The 17,567-nt window shown below is 44.0% G+C and overlaps 1 protein-coding gene across 2 annotated transcripts in view; it reads left to right on the forward strand.

Moving 5' to 3' along the window:
- LOC308319383 (desmocollin 2-like protein) overlaps positions 1–17,567 on the forward strand; it is a 279,749-nt gene that overhangs the window by 249,262 nt on the left and 12,920 nt on the right. The window lies entirely within an intron of this gene.

Raw genomic sequence — 17,567 nt, forward strand, 5'->3', positions numbered from 1 at the left:
GTGCGAGTGCTGGCCAGGCTTGTAGTTAATTAAGTAATCATGTTAAAGAAATGAACTCCGTGGAATGAATTCGTTAGTTGGAACCCAAGGTCTCATCCACGGCCTACAGCATGCATGCATGCATGCACGCACACATGTATGCACAGACACATGCACGCGCAAATACCCTATTTCTGCTGACAGCCCATTAATCACCAGGTGCTATTTTTTGTAAACTAATTAGTTTAACACTCAATACAGCCCCTACGAGGTTACCCTCCACTGTATGTGTGTGTGTGCGTGTGCGTGTGTGTGTGTGTGTGTGTGTGTGTGTGCACGTGCACGTGCCTGCGTTCGGATGGGGGTGTGGTGGCAGGGGGATGGGTGTCCCAGATTCAAATATGAGTATTTTGGGGGTTCCCCAGGTTCAAGTATAATGTTGGGTGCTCGCGGCCTGGAACGTTTGGGTGAAAGGGATCAGGAATCACGCGTTGGAAAAATGGGCACCCGCCGTTTTGTTTGTCTCACTTGTATTGTAACACATACAGTACATCACGTTCTGTTCCTTTCCTTGTAATATCTGTGCGAACCAAGGCCCCAGTGAGGCTCTCCAACGTTGAAGCACTGGGCCCTAGTGGTAAGAGGAGGGACTGCAGGCGGACCCGTGGAAGTATGACGAGGAAACCCCGTGCAGCTGGGCTTTAACATTGAGCGCGTTGGCACCCTGGCCTTCCGGGTGCTTCAAAACGCCACTGAGCAACTTCCACTGACATGAACAGCGGGAGGGGCGGGGCTATCGCGCCGATTCAGTCTCAGTCTCTTTATACTCCCCCCGGGGGTTGGTTGTTTGTTTGTTTGCTTTTAATAAAATATAAATCACACCTGTGTGAAGTGAGGGGCGCTCTTATCATCTTACATCATCCATTCATTGTCAATATAGGAATGTAATCTTCGTGTAGGACAAAAATAGCCGATTTGCTCGTCTACATATTATGACGTAAATTCTCCATTCATGGCATTTAATGTTTGTGTTAGCACAAAAAACGCCGATTTGCTCAGACACATGACGTAAATTCTCCATGCGTTGTCAATGGCATTTAATGTCTGTGTTAGGAAAATATTGTACACTATAGCTGAATATAGGAGGGACTAGTGCCCCTTAAGAAATGGTCATATCACAAAAAAGTATCTAAGGTATCAAAACCTTAAAGGGGGAGTGTCCCGGCCCGAGATTAACATTGCTGATAAGGTACATCACGTGGTCTGAATGAAAACAGTTTCAAACGACACGTGACTATATCTCAGGCTCTGACGTGACCTAGCATCTAGCCGAGCTGAGTGGCTAGCGCACTAAAGGCTACTAGTTTTGAGGTAACTTTTTGCGTCATACTAGGTGAAAGTATCATAAAAAATATATTTTATTGCTCGAAAATCTTCCTTACAATGACATTGAGTTGACGTGTACGTTTTAGGGTAAACTGTTACATAATCGCAATTTCGCGTGACTAGTCCGTCTAACATGGTGTGTGTGTGTGTGTGTGTGTGAGAGAGAGAGAGAGAGAGAGAGAGAGAGAGAGGGGCGGACTCAGGTTAGGCCGGCGCAGTCCGCAGTGCCGCTAGAGTAGTCACAGGCAGTGGTAACGTTACGTGAAGCTCCGGGCTCCGTGAGCCCTGTTCAGCACTTAGCCGGCTGAGGGCGAGTCAGCGGGGGGGAGACAGATAGACAAGATAGGTACGATGGAACCCGTCACGCGAAATTGCGATTATGCAACAGTTAACCCTAAAACTTACACGTCAACTCAATATCATTCTAACGAAGATTTTCGAGCAAAAAAATAATTTTTCCACCAAACTTTCACCCAGCTATGAAGCTAAAAGTGACCTCAAAACCACTAGCATGAGTTGATAGCCACCAGGAACGCTAACTCGCAGAGCCCAGAGCCGCTCTGCCATTTAGCCCAGATACAAGATCAATTTCATTGGTCAAATTGAGCTGGCCCGACCTTACGTCACAATCTAGATGCTAGTTTTAATAGCCTTAATAGCTTCCCGAGGGGCGTGTCATACCCGCTTTAATATTGAATCTTATTGATCATACAAGAGTGTCGCACAGACATTGAAGACTCCTGTTAGCCTACTGCACTGGTCAAATCCGAAACACCGCCATCCAGAAACACCGCCATTCTGAAACCCCGGCGAAACACCGGCATTCCGAAACGCTGCCATTCCGAATACGCCAGTCTGTGAATTGTCTATTGCAGATCTAGGTGATGAATTGAAACACCTTGATGTAATCTTCAGAAGCTGTTAGGCCTAACACATCACTGTGTGTTCTGATGCCATTCCAGCGTTCTGGTTGGAATGGACAGCGTTGTCTTTTAGTTCAGTTCTGTTCTGGTTGGAATGGACAGCGTTGTCTTTTAGTTCAGTTCTGTTCTGGTTGGAATGGACAGTGTTGTCTTTTAGTTCAGTTCTGTTCTGGTTGGAATGGACAGTGTTGTCTTTTAGTTCAGTTCTGTTCTGGTTGGAATGGACCGCGTTGTCTTTTAGTTTAGTTCTGTTCTGGTTGGAATGGACAGCGTTGTCTTTTAGTTCAGTTCTGTTCTGGTTGGAATGGACAGTGTTGTCTTTTTAGTTCAGTTCTGTTCTGGTTGGAATGGACAGTGTTGTCTTTTAGTTCAGTTCTGTTCTGGTTGGAATGGACAGTGTTGTCTTTTAGTTCAGTTCTGTTCTGGTTGGAATGGACAGTGTTGTCTTTTAGTTCAGTTCTGTTCTGGTTGGAATGGACAGCGTTGTCTTTTAGTTCAGTTCTGTTCTGGTTGGAATGGACCGCCTTGTCTTTTAGTTCAGTTCTGTTCTGGTTGGAATGGACCGCCTTGTCTTTTAGTTCAGTTCTGTTCTGGTTGGAATGGACAGCGTTGTCTTTTTAGTTCAGTTCTGTTCTGGTTGGAATGGACAGCGTTGTCTTTTTAGTTCAGTTCTGTTCTGGTTGGAATGGACCGCGTTGTCTTTTTAGTTCAGTTCTGTTCTGGTTGGAATGGACCGCGTTGTCTTTTTAGTTCAGTTCTGTTCTGGTTGGAATGGACAGTGTTGTCTTTTAGTTCAGTTCTGTTCTGGTTGGAATGGACAGCGTTGTCTTTTAGTTCAGTTCTGTTCTGGTTGGAATGGACAGTGTTGTCTTTTAGTTCAGTTCTGTTCTGGTTGGAATGGACAGTGTTGTCTTTTAGTTCAGTTCTGTTCTGGTTGGAATGGACAGTGTTGTCTTTTAGTTCAGTTCTGTTCTGGTTGGAATGGACCGCGTTGTCTTTTTAGTTCAGTTCTGTTCTGGTTGGAATGGACAGCGTTGTCTTTTAGTTCAGTTCTGTTCTGGTTGGAATGGACAGTGTTGTCTTTTAGTTCAGTTCTGTTCTGGTTGGAATGGACCGCGTTGTCTTTTAGTTTAGTTCTGTTCTGGTTGGAATGGACAGCGTTGTCTTTTAGTTCAGTTCTGTTCTGGTTGGAATGGACAGTGTTGTCTTTTTAGTTCAGTTCTGTTCTGGTTGGAATGGACAGTGTTGTCTTTTAGTTCAGTTCTGTTCTGGTTGGAATGGACAGTGTTGTCTTTTAGTTCAGTTCTGTTCTGGTTGGAATGGACAGTGTTGTCTTTTAGTTCAGTTCTGTTCTGGTTGGAATGGACAGCGTTGTCTTTTAGTTCAGTTCTGTTCTGGTTGGAATGGACCGCCTTGTCTTTTAGTTCAGTTCTGTTCTGGTTGGAATGGACCGCCTTGTCTTTTAGTTCAGTTCTGTTCTGGTTGGAATGGACAGCGTTGTCTTTTTAGTTCAGTTCTGTTCTGGTTGGAATGGACAGCGTTGTCTTTTTAGTTCAGTTCTGTTCTGGTTGGAATGGACCGCGTTGTCTTTTTAGTTCAGTTCTGTTCTGGTTGGAATGGACCGCGTTGTCTTTTTAGTTCAGTTCTGTTCTGGTTGGAATGGACAGTGTTGTCTTTTAGTTCAGTTCTGTTCTGGTTGGAATGGACAGCGTTGTCTTTTAGTTCAGTTCTGTTCTGGTTGGAATGGACAGTGTTGTCTTTTAGTTCAGTTCTGTTCTGGTTGGAATGGACAGTGTTGTCTTTTAGTTCAGTTCTGTTCTGGTTGGAATGGACAGTGTTGTCTTTTAGTTCAGTTCTGTTCTGGTTGGAATGGACCGCGTTGTCTTTTTAGTTCAGTTCTGTTCTGGTTGGAATGGACAGCGTTGTCTTTTAGTTCAGTTCTGTTCTGGTTGGAATGGACAGTGTTGTCTTTTAGTTCAGTTCTGTTCTGGTTGGAATGGACAGTGTTGTCTTTTAGTTCAGTTCTGTTCTGGTTGGAATGGACCGCGTTGTCTTTTTAGTTCAGTTCTGTTCTGGTTGGAATGGACAGCGTTGTCTTTTAGTTCAGTTCTGTTCTGGTTGGAATGGACAGTGTTGTCTTTTAGTTCAGTTCTGTTCTGGTTGGAATGGACAGTGTTGTCTTTTAGTTCAGTTCTGTTCTGGTTGGAATGGACAGCGTTGTCTTTTAGTTCAGTTCTGTTCTGGTTGGAATGGACCGCGTTGTCTTTTAGTTCAGTTCTGTTCTGGTTGGAATGGACAGCGTTGTCTTTTAGTTCAGTTCTGTTCTGGTTGGAATGGACAGCCTTGTCTTTTAGTTCAGTTCTGTTCTGGTTGGAATGGACAGTGTTGTCTTTTAGTTCAGTTCTGTTCTGGTTGGAATGGACAGCGTTGTCTTTTAGTTCAGTTCTGTTCTGGTTGGAATGGACAGCCTGGTCTTTTAGTTCAGTTCTGTTCTGGTTGGAATGGACAGCGTTGTCTTTTAGTTCAGTTCTGTTCTGTTCTGGTTGGAATGGACAGCGTTGTCTTTTAATTCAGTTCTGTTGAGTCGTGTTGAGTTGAGTTCATGTTGTCACTTCATGTAGTTTGCTCTGTTGGTTCGTCTGCTGTTTGGGTCAATTTTGGGGCGGGATGTCGGGAACCCCTTTTGGTGGTTTAAGCATTTTGTTATGCTTTAGCTATTGAAAAAATAGCAGATCTACAAGCTCTACGAGCATATATATCTGCCATTTTAGAGCCAACGTTCATTTTAACTCAAATCTTTGCTTCTGGGGGGGTCCCTGGAACAACATATTTTCAGATGGGGGTCCGCAGCTAATTACATATTAATCTTGGGGGTCCTTGGCATGAAATAGTTTGAGAATGACTGACATAGAAACATGGGTTTTTCAGAAAACTGTCAGGATTTAGAAGATATTTGTAGAATCGTCCTCAGGTAAAAATGGGTTATCACTCACATAAAGGAAAGAAAAGGTACTATACTAAAGAACACTAATATCACAATAGTACAATATCCCAAATCACAGACAATATCCAGTCTAATATCATCATGATATGGATATAATATTGATACTAGGGATGTCCCGATCACGTTTTTTGGCTCCTGGTCCGATTCCGATGGTCCCTGATGTCATACTTATTATGTGACCTCACCGAAATGACACGCACAATCCAGCCAATATGATAAAAAAAAAAGCACTGCAGCCTCAGAGAGAGCGCAGTTGGAATCAACTTCTCCGGGACTCAACTCTTCAGCACAGCTCTCTTCAAGGCCGTCGTTATCTTCCAAGACTCTTTCCACCAAAAATTCTAAGAGCTCTAGAATTTTCTTTGACTCTCGAGCTCTTCATTCATCCACGGAGCAGAGGTTTACGTCAATTCCCCCATTAACTGTTGTGTTAAAAATGTTTTCCTGGACGTTGCACCAGAAAGGATTACCAAATAAATGTGATCATAATAATAATAATAATAATAGCTCAGATTTATATAGCGCTTTTTTTTAATACCCAAAGCGCTTTACATAGGAACACTAGGAACGGACTTTAATAAGAGAAGCAAAACATAACAGATACAACAACAGCACAGGGTTAAAAAGATAAAAGGATAAACGAGGCCTCAGCTGGGGAAAGCTATCCTGAAGAGGTGGGTTTTGAGTGAGTTTTTGAAGGAGAGGAGAGAGGGAGAAGCTCTGAGGTGGTTTGGGAGTTCATTCCAGAGTTTGGGGGCCGAAACATAAGAGGCCCTGTCCCCCCAGGTGCGGTACTCATGCTGCTGTATAGCGGTGAGACACGAGCTGTACTACTTTGGATTGAACACTGACAAGAACAAGTATCAGATTGACACGCACGTCTTCAACACCCTGACTTTTCTCTGGAGGAAGTTGACCCTGCAGTGACACCTGGAAGAGGAGAACCTCACCTTGAGAGTCCCTCCAGGCGCTATGGCTACACAGCCGTGCTGATTGAAGATATCGACCTACCTCTAGGGTGGGAACGAGTACCTCAAGTACTGCAGCAACCTGCTTCGTGCATTTGATGTCGACGCCCACAGATGGTACAAACCACACGTTTCTGGGACTGTTCCAGAGGTGAGGTCGTCCCACTCAGCCTGTGTTTTGGGGAAGGGCATGTATGTTCATGGAGGATTAACGCAGACTGAGAATGTACAAGTTGGACACCACCACAATGGTCTGGTCTTTAGTTAACACCAGAGGAACTCCTCCTGTTTCATACCGTCACTCTGCCACCATCATCGGGACAAAGATGTTTGTATTTGGGGGCTCGGACAGCACCTTCAGAGTGTTTGACACAGACCAACCACTGGCTGAGCACTCCTTCTGTACAGCTCCTTCCAGAAGATCGCTGGAGTCCTTCAGCCTTTACCTGCAATGGAGAGCTGTACATATTTGGTGGCTTCAAATGTAACCAGGACAACCAGTACAATTACAATTACTTCAATGATCTGTGGAAATTCAGTCCAGAGACATTCTCCTGGAAGAAGGTTGAGCCCAAGGGGAAAGGACCGTCTCCGACGTCCAGGATGTGCTGTTGCATGGTGGGAGAGTGTATCATCCTCTTTGGAAGAGACGACACCCCTAATGACCTGTATGTCTTAGACATCAGTCCTAGCCTCAAGACACTATGCGAGCTAGCAGTTATTCAGTACGGTCTGGAGCAGTCAGAACTCCCACACAACATCAGGTGGGAACTGGCAGCCATGACTACTCAACAGCAGCTGAAAGAATAGCAAAAAGAAAGAGAGAAAAGAGAAAGCCCCACTGAGGTACAACGTGCAAGAAAATGGCCAGTGTTTTGGAAACATCACAATGGGATTTGGGTTCAGAAGTCTGCAAAAGATGAGCAGTGGGGCTCTTTGAACAACACACATTGTCTGTATTTTGTGGGGGTTCTGTGAGGTGGAAACACAGAACCATATCCTCCCCTCGGTTTTAACTGCTTCACTTTATCTCATTTTCACTGGGATTTTGAGATCATGTTGGACTTTTAGGGCTCCATCTTGCACCACCCTTATCCCTAAACTAATTTGCCATTTTTTTTGCTATTCAAAATAACCCCTTTACAATAGTTCAACTAGCCGATCTACATCGAGACATTGTGATCGGCTATTTTAACTATTTTAAAATGTTTTTTTAAAACAGTAAAGAAATTGCAAGATATAGCCCTAAGTCTTCGGGGAATTCATCGACCATAATACCCCAAAACACACACCCAGTCCCCTCTCCCACTAACAGTTTGCGCACACACGCACTAGCGCACACGCAAACGCACACACACGCACGCACGCACCCGCACGCACACACGCACACACACACACACACGCACGCACGCACGCACGCACGCACGCACACACACACACACACACACACACACACACACACACACACACACACACACACACACACACACACACACACACACACACACACCGCTTCTCCCTTTCTGCTTGCCCAGTAATCCGTCTCAATAAAAGGAAATGCAAAGGATGGAGGAGAGAGAGAGAGAGAGAGAGAGAGAGAGAGAGAGAGAGAGAGAGAGAGAGAGAGATTTGATCCAGGAAGGTGTTAACCTCTATCTGTGCTGTATTACATTTAAAATGCTCTCCAGCACTATCTCTGTCTCTATTTCTCTGTCTATCTCTGTCTCACATCTCTGTTTTCCTCTATCTGAGCCTATCTGAGACAACAATATAATACACAACATGATTCATAGTCAGTGCTGAAAAAAATAAAAAATAAATGTACTCAAACGATCTGGCAACGCACGCACGCACGCATGTATTACACATTAAACAAAAGTTACATAAAAAATGCATGAAGCATGAAAAAGTGCATGAACTTATGGCAGTAAACGGCTTGTTTATTGCTGTTGCAGTGTGTGTGTGTGTGTGTGTGTGTGTGTGTGTGTGTGTGTGTGTGTGAGTCTGAAAACCCACCTTTTCAGACTCCATCATGGCCCATAGCACTTACCCCACCCCCTTAGATAGCATTTCTGTAGACTTACATGTAGATAGCATTTGATACAGACTTATAGCATGTTATGTAGACAGCACTATAATTGCATTGTATCTAGTCATAGTACAGATGTATAGCATAGTAGTATAGATGTATAGTTTACATTCCACTGTTACTTTCTTAGCTTACGCATGTTTCATGATAAATGTTTATTGTGTAATTTTGAGAACTGCTTTATACTAGAAAACGAAAAAAGAAATAGGACCGGAACCCCTTTTGGTGTTTTAAGCATTATGTCAATCTGCTATTTTCTTTTTTTTAATCTTGAAAATGTGGCGCAAATATTTTAATATATATTCTTTCAGAGTGAAAGTTTTTAACTCAAATATTTACTGACATAGAAAGATAGGTAGAAATTTAGAAGACAATTTGTAGAATCGGCCTCAGGTCTAAATGGGTTCATCTCACGACCCTATACTGTCCTCTGTGTGTCTTGTATGGATCCACAACGCAGCACAAACTCACCCCCCGCGATGTCCGACACGTGAAATATGACAAAGCGACGTGATCAAACTGAACATAATCGTGATGGATTGGCTGATCTTTTCACGTGTAACCCATCGAGACCTGGGACCAGATCCTATACCAAATGTTCATGTAAATCATGACCGTTTTCTGAAAGTCCCGCAGATTCTATATCAGTGGTTCTCCAACGAGAACCACTGGCCGAGAACCGAGGCCGAGAACCTCCATCTGAAAATATGTTGTTCCAGGAGCAAATATTCAATACAGAAGCAAATATTAAAAAAGAATCACAATTAAAATAAAATAAAAGTAGATCTACAAGCTCGGTGCTGCGCTATGAGCTTGCGGATCTGCTATTTCATTATCTAAATATTATCTAAATACATTTATTCAAAGCAATTCGTTTCGACAGACATTCTGAGTCAAGGCCGAGTGTGGAAGTCCTATTTTCTATAACTATTCTTGTTTTATTTGTATATATGCACTGTTTTTCTTGACTTGTCAAATCTTTGAAAGCCGTTTTTACTCCGTTGTCTTTCCTCCCAACACGCGTGACGCAATTCTGAAAACTGTTACTATCATATCATATAGGTGTGATATTCACATTCAGACCCTTTCTATACAATACCCGAGCAACTTATACAAACTGTCTGGTTCGCTCACGAAAGCCTGGTTATTATAGACTTTAAATTGACCCCAGCCATGTCTGACAGTGAAATATCCCTTTAGCCTTTCCCAGAAACACATTTCGGGTTTAGTCCACAGACCAATGAGTGTGAGACTGTGTTCTTGTGTGGTTCATTGATTCTAATCCCTTTTCCATTTCACGGCCCCCCGCTTTGATATTAGCCGGCCCATGTGCACACCGCAATGTTTTATCCTCTGTGTATATTTGACTCAGAGAGACAGTGGTGGAAAAAAGTTCTCAAATGCTTTACTTTAAAGGGATTGTGACATTAAAAAAAGGTTTTTTTTAGGTTTTCTAATCTCAATTGCACCCAAAAAACATGGACTTTTAACATTCAGTAGATTTTCTGTGATCTGGGGTTTTCTGGCTCAAACAGGTGCTCTGATTTGCCGGTAGTTTGTGACGTAAGAGCCTGCAAATCCCATATATGTCAATGGGATTTGCCAGCAGATGTCACTGTTTTCACTGTGTTGCCTGTTTTCATTGTAGCTCAAAAGGCTTCCGAACCCCAAAGAAAACTTCAGACCACAGAAAATCCACAAAATGTTCAAAGTTCAGGGTTTTTTTTTTGGGTGTAATTGAGGTCATAAAACCTAAAAGAAAAAATAAAAAATAAAATGAATGTCATAACACCTTTAAAGGAGCATTCAGTGATTTGGGAGATTTGGAAAAAACCCTGGTCTGCCCGGTAACGCTCTACAGTGGGGGGACAGGCCAACAGCAGGTGCATTAAGGCCCGCCCCCACTCGACCATGATTGGAGGAAGGCCCCTCTCATCCTGATTGGCCAAAAAAACGAAACCTACGTTTTTTTTTATGCCAAGGGTTAACTGGGGACAGGGAGGAACTCCTTATATGGTCAGCACACTCTATAGTAGGGAGGATTATCAACAAAAAAAACGAAAAAAAAAACATTTGAATGAAGTGAAATCACTTACAGTATACCTTTAAGTAAAATATTCTGAAATATAGAAATACTCTGTTACAAATAAAAGTCCGGAATTCGAAATGTACTTGAGTAAAACTACAAAAGTCTTGGCATCTAAATGTACTTAAAGTACCAAAAGTAAAGGTACTCATTATGCAGAATGTCCCATTTAAAGTTTCCCACTGTGTGCACACACAGAAAATAGCAGATCTACAAGCTTAAAATGTGTCGCAAAGCGTCACATTGCAAGCTTGTATAGATCGAAGCCGAAATGTGTATATGCTGAAGTGGTTAATGTATGTTTTGTAATAATAATCCAAATATACAGAGTAACTAGTAACTAAAGCTGTAAAATAAATGTAGTGGAGTAAAAGTACAATATTTGGATCCAAGATGTAGTGGAGTAGAAGTAGAATTATTGGGAATTCTTTAGTACTTTAGGCTATACTCAAGTAGCCTACAGTACAAGTACTTTACAAAAGGTACAGTACTTTAAGTAAATGTACTTAGTTATTTACACCACTGCTCTGAGAGCGCACCAATGGAACCATGCAGGTTTCCATTTGGTTCCATTCGGTACACTCAGAGCCACTGACCCGAAAGGGGCTGTGTGAGGACAGGCTGCGATATAGTTCATTGCTGAATGGGGGAATTGTCAGAATGACAACATTGTGGGGGGACGGGGGTTTGGGACGGGGGAAAAAAAGAAAGAAAGAAAGAAAGAAATGCTCTGAATGTGTAATTCTCCTGCCAAAAACCCAGTGCTGTGGAAATAATCGAAGGGGCATGACAACGGCTGCAAGGGGATACAGTCAGCCGCTGTACGTATGTGTGTGTGCCCAGAATTGGATTGCAAAGAGCCTCGGTTGTATAAACAGAGCCGCGTTTTCAAGTTCTCCGCTCTGTAGAGTCCAGCAGCCAGACACATTGTGTGTGTGTGTGTGTGTGTGTGTGTGTGTGTGTGTGTGTGTGTGTGTGTGAGTGAGTGAGTGAGTGAGTGTGAGAGAGAGAGAGAGAGAGAGAGAGAGAGAGAGAGAGAGAGAGAGGGGGGGAGCTCAGTGGCAGCTTTGAGTGAGCATTTATCTTGTACACACACACGCACGCACGCACACATCATCATCATCATCATCATCATTGTTCGACCTCATGGATTTCACAATGACACGCCAGACGTCCGTCCCGGTCCTTCATTGCCATCCCCAGTTCCTGCTTACTGATGCATGTGTCCCTATAGCGATGACATCAGGGTTTTCTACCTCTGGTCTGCTTCGAGACAGGATTCCAGGAAAGAAGGGAAGATATAGAGCCCAATTATACAGGTGTTTTTTTTTGTTTTCAGGTGGTATTGTTTAATTTGCTCAAACCGTGACCTCGTTATGCGCCCTTCATAATTATGGAAGTCGTGATGAACGCACACACGTATGGCATGCCACTTTCCTGCATATTTTAGCATTCGGGAGTGTCCATGTGTTCATTATATTCGCTATCTGCTATTATGAACCGGGGCAGACCAAGGCGCAGTTGGAGGAAACACATCGACTCACTGCATGGCCTTGGAACGTCTCGGAATCCCCCAGGGGGAAGTCACTAATGTTGCTCTGGAGAGGGAAGTCTAGAGCACTCTGGTGGAGCTGTTGCCCCTGCGACCCGACTACGGATAAGCGATTGAAGATGGATAGATGGATAAATTTGATTTGACACAAAAGCGATCCGTGCGCTGCTGTGCGCTGCTGTTTATTATAAGCGACTTTGGGCTTCTTTTTCTGTAAAGTTGCCTTAAAGGTAGAGTAAGTGATTTCACTTAATTCAAATATCACTTATTTTTTTGTTTTGTTGTGATAATCCTCTCTACTATAGAGTGTGCTGACCATATAAGGAGTTCCTCCCTGTCCCCAGTTAACCTCTGGGGGGTCAAAAAACCTTAGGTTTCGTTTTTGTTCTCTATCCTGATTGGATGAAAGCTTGTGTCCCAAGGCAAAAACGAAACCTAAGGGTTTTTGACTGAAATCACTGACACCCCCTTTAAATATGTGGTTGCTTTGAAATGATCACCCATACAAGTTGATCATTATAGCCTAAATAATGTCAATGATTAATGAGATGAACGTTTCATCATACTTCTGGTGGTGACAGAGACATTAGAATCACAAGCAGACAGCCTTCTGAATGTGGCTATTTGGAGAGCTCCAAGTTGCGCACGGATACTTGTTATTTTTTCCCAGTGGTTCCTAAATGCTAGTTTCTTCGAATATGATCTAATCTTCACAAGTTGTCGCGCTGTGATGCGTTTTATTATTATTATTATTATTATTATTAGAGATAGAGAGAGAGAGAGAGGGAGAGAGAGAGAGAGAGAGAGAGAGAGAGAGAGAGAGAGAGAGAGAGAGAGAGATACGGAGGGAGAGAATGGCGGTGCGTAACTGAAGGAAGGATAACAGCGGTACCACAGACAGTCCGTATGCGCGCTGATGGCTCTCAGAGTGGGTGTTGGTGACCGGGGGAACGTGGGACTTGAGCCCCCTGCAGTTCCCCGGAAAAAAAAATAACCCAACACCAACCCCCACCTCCTCTCGCAGTCTCCCCGTTTTGATGTGCCTTGTCTCCGGGTCAGAGTTCAAGGCTCACCGCGGCCCCCGGGACACGCGGTTCTCGCGAATTCATTATGCATGAACAAACATTTCACGTGAACAAACAATGTTGGTAAAACGAACACATTTGAGTGCGATATATACATTTTATTTTCACACATTTAGAGTTCCGACCGGCTGAGAGCAGCCTGCATGACCACCAGCTCGCTGCGGAGACATGAGTCGGGGCAAAGTGAGCAAATTGCACACCGGTGCAATTGCACTGCAGGCTCATCGTGTCGTGAGCACAAGTAACCTGACCGATATGGGGGGGGTCTCTCACACACACACACACACACACACACACACACACACACACACTCTCTATCTCTCTCTCTCTCTCTCTCCCTCCACCTCCTGCTCGTCCTCTTCCTCGTATTCATCGCTGTTTTCTTTTCTGCCGGCGGGGGTGATGGAGGAGGTGAAAACTCCTCCACAAAAATCTCCAATGTTTCTTATTGTGTGTGTGTGTGTGTGTGTGTGTGTGTGTGTGTACACACATGCCCAGTTCAATGCGGGGACCAGAGAGGCTATACGTCCCCCGTGTGTGCTTGCGCAGCCTGCATGAACAGAATAGGCTCTGTGCCCCGGCGGTGAGAGGGGGCAGACGGGCTAGACTTTGATGTTGTCATGCGGAGCGACGCGGCGATAAATCATCATAGCGATATTGATTATTACAATGAACAAGCATAAACACACAGTTCACTTGAACAATGTTGTGGTATACATAAGATATTTGAAGACGGATATGCATTTTAGCCCGGTGCAGTGCTGCTATAGACAGGCAGTGATGTAACCTGTGAACAGGGCTCTGCAGCAGGCTGAACTTAGCCGTGGTTGAGGGCATGTTAGCGGGGTTACAGAGAGCTAGATGGCCCGGGGCATGGGACTCGAGTGCGAAATTGCGATTATGCAACAGTTTACCCTAAAACTTACACGTCAACTCAATGTCATTGTTGTTACGATTCTCTGTTCTAAGTATTGGACCCTCGTCTGGTTCTGGTCATGTGTGACGACTCGGTTGACATTTCCATGGTTCGGCGGCGGACAGACAGACAGGCTAGCCCGGGAGAAGATATCAACATGCCACGAAGACTTGGTCACATTAAAACATTCACAATGTTTATTACTTATACAGCAGCATATATAGCTTGGATACTTCATGTCCTAATGACGTCACTGACTAGACATCACGAATCACTGCCTGCCAGCACGCGGCCTTCAGCGTGCTCTAACACAGCTCACGTACAAGTATACCAAGTATCAGTACACAGCATGTTGTATATCACAACAATTGTAACGAAGATTTTCGAGCGAAAAAAAAATTGGTTGAGACTTTCACATAAAATGTGACCTCAAAACTAGTAGCCTTTAGTGCGCTATAGCCACTCAGCTCGCCTAGATGCTAGGTCACGTCAGAGCCTGAGATATAGTCACGTGCCGTTTGAAACCATTTTCATTCAGACCACGTGATGTATACCTTATCAGCAATGTTAATCTCGGGCCGTGACACCCCCCCCCTTTAAGACAAAACGTCCGAACGGTTAGCTCAACTATCGGGGCACCGGGCTGCCAAGCCAGCCGACGACGGCGTGCCACGGGTTCGACTCCCGAGCCCGACTAGCCTTTGCCGCGTGTCACTCCCCAACATCTGCCATCTCTCTTCCCCTTTCCTGTCTGACTATTATTCACTATCAATAAAGGCATAAAAAGTCCCAAATCAAATCTAAAGAGTAAAAAAAAAAAGAAAGCAAAGGCAAAACATTCTATGTCAAACTATACAGCTTGACAAGTTCAATAATTATGATTCTAAAACAAACTTTAACCAACCAATACCTCATTATGCTTCACTACACTACTTTGCTGCTGTGAAATAAAAGTAAACATTTCACAAGTGCTGAACAGGCAAAACGTGGGAAAATTGTAAAGCACTAGGTGGACCTTGCTGTGTGTCGCATTCAGTAGTGCTACACCGGGGTGTCCCTCTCTCTCTCTCTCTCTCTGTGTGTGTGTGTGTGTGTGTGTGTGTGTATGTCCCTAGCAGCAGCATCTCTATTATCTCCCAGTCCTAATGCAATCAGCCCAACTGTAATGGCCAATATTGCCTCGCATAAGTCTCTCATAACTCATTTGCCGGAATTAATTGCCACATTATGCGGTGCCTGTCCCCCCCGGCGGGCGGGCGGGCGAGCTTCCCCTCCCCTCCCCCGATGAGAGATTTTCATTAGGTTCACTTGTTTACAAGGCATTCCACCAGACAGCCCATTGTTATTCATGTTGTGAAGGGAAGGCACGCACACGCACGCACGCACGCACGCACGCACACACACACACACACACACACACACACACACACACACACACACACACACACACACACACACACACACACACACACACACACACACACACACACCACCCCAAAGCCCAGCGAAGTCACCTTGAAATATCCGGCGAAGTCACACACAAAAGTCCGGACAAGTCGCCTGGTTAAACCGTTGTATTTTCGACGTAACAGAGAGAGAGAGAGCAGAGCGAGAGATAGAGGTATTTTTACCTGTACTTTTGAACAGAGAGAACAACAGCAGAACAACAGCTATCTATGGAAATGGTATACAACAATGTTCAGTAGTAGTAGTAAGTAGCCTTGCCGAGCCATGAGGCCCATAGGGGCAGGAGCCTATCTCCTGTTTCTGTAGCGTGAGGCAGCTTGATGTACAAGTACACCCCCTGGACATGACGCTAGTATGTCGCAGGGACTTACCCCCAATCCAACCCTTGATGCTGAGTGTCAAGCAGGGAGGCATTGGGTCCCATTTTTACAGTCTTTGGTATGACCCAGCCCGACCTCCCAGTCTCAGGGCGGACACTCTAACCACAAGGCCACTGAGCCTTTGTAACGGTGTGTAACATGTTCTAAAATATGAGATATATGGTAAAAAATAAACATGGGGCGAGATATCCACGCTTCTGGGCGAGATATCCACGCTTCCGGGGTGAGTTATCCACGACTTTGGGGCGAGTTATCTTTTCGCGGGGGCGAGTTGGTAAAGAGGCGAGTCAATTGGTATTCTCCAAAACTGTTACTTTTTCACGATTCAAATTTAGAAACAGGACATGGACGAGACAATCCATTATAGGTTCAGTTTGTACACTCTTAGAGTTACAGACCTGTTATGGTCATTCAGGGCTATCTCTTGATGTGTTTCTGGTAACATTATTGATTATTGATCAAGGCTTTTTTGTTTCCAAGAATGGAGTTTTGACAAAAAATGCCCACCACAAGCGAGCATGCATGGTCGAGGACCCCTGTTCAGGGCCCTAGTGTCATCCACAGTGATGAGAATCACTATCAGTCAGTTTTCAGGCTGGAAACAGCCTGTCTGATATCTCATGACATCTCTGATATAATATCTTGTTAGTATTCATGTCCGCCCTCCTCCTCCTCCTCCTCCTCCTCCTCTGAGGTAATAACAGGAAGAGCATGCATAATTAAGCATAAAAATCAGGACAGATCAGACCAAGTATAAGAACACCGTATAGCAGGGAACGCTGCCTGACAACATGTTGACAATCTGTGACACTGCTGATGCTTTGGCTGCCTACAAAAAAAAAAAAAAGCAATAAAAAAGAAAGTTTGCATATCGTTGTCGCTGTCTGTCAGGTGGAAACCCTTGTCCAAAACGGTTATACCTTTTCAGCAAATGGACAAGGAAAAAGACCAAGAAAGAACAAAGAGTCTGTTTTCCAAATTATCCAACCCATGTATTATTATTACTAGCCCTTACCCGTTGTGAGATATTCGCCCCCCCCCTCTTGTGGCCGTGGGGGGTACTGCGCCCGGTGCGTTTTTAATTCACTAATAAATGTTGCATCCTTTGGTATTCTTCTCCTGATAAACTACACGGTTTGCACACATCTCACCATGCACAACGGCGACAGGTAGCCTGTCCACACATGGACCGCTACTTTGCATTCATATTCATGTCATATTGACAGTACAATACCCATTTTTGCATTTTTTAATCCACTAATAAATTCATTATAAATCATTAATGTGTCAAATCGAAAAAAGGACTCCGTTAAGACCTCCATATAATTATGGTCCATGCCTGTGTGAAAAGTGGGAGTGGTGCAGCCAATGATGAGATAACACGCTGTCAGTGACATTCATTCATTCATTCATTCATTCATTCATTCAGACATTCAGACATTCGCTGAATTATAGTATGATGATGATGATGATGATGATATGATGATGATGATGATGATGATGATTAGTCCATACCCGTTCGGTGATATATGACATAGGCCTAATACTAGATTACGGCGTTTTGAGGCAAACATTACCCCATGTTGTGAACGGGACGTTAGCTCATAAGCAATCGATTCGCGGGAGAATCGCGGAGACATACTTGTTTATATTAATATCAAGGACATATCGAGCTTGTGATGGAATAATAATAAGAATACAACAAAAAAAAACACTCATTGGGCTAAAAAAC

Source organism: Protomyctophum bolini (assembly GCF_963924005.1).
Source record: "Protomyctophum bolini genome assembly, chromosome: 8".
Classification (NCBI taxonomy): Eukaryota; Metazoa; Chordata; class Actinopteri; order Myctophiformes; family Myctophidae; genus Protomyctophum; species Protomyctophum bolini.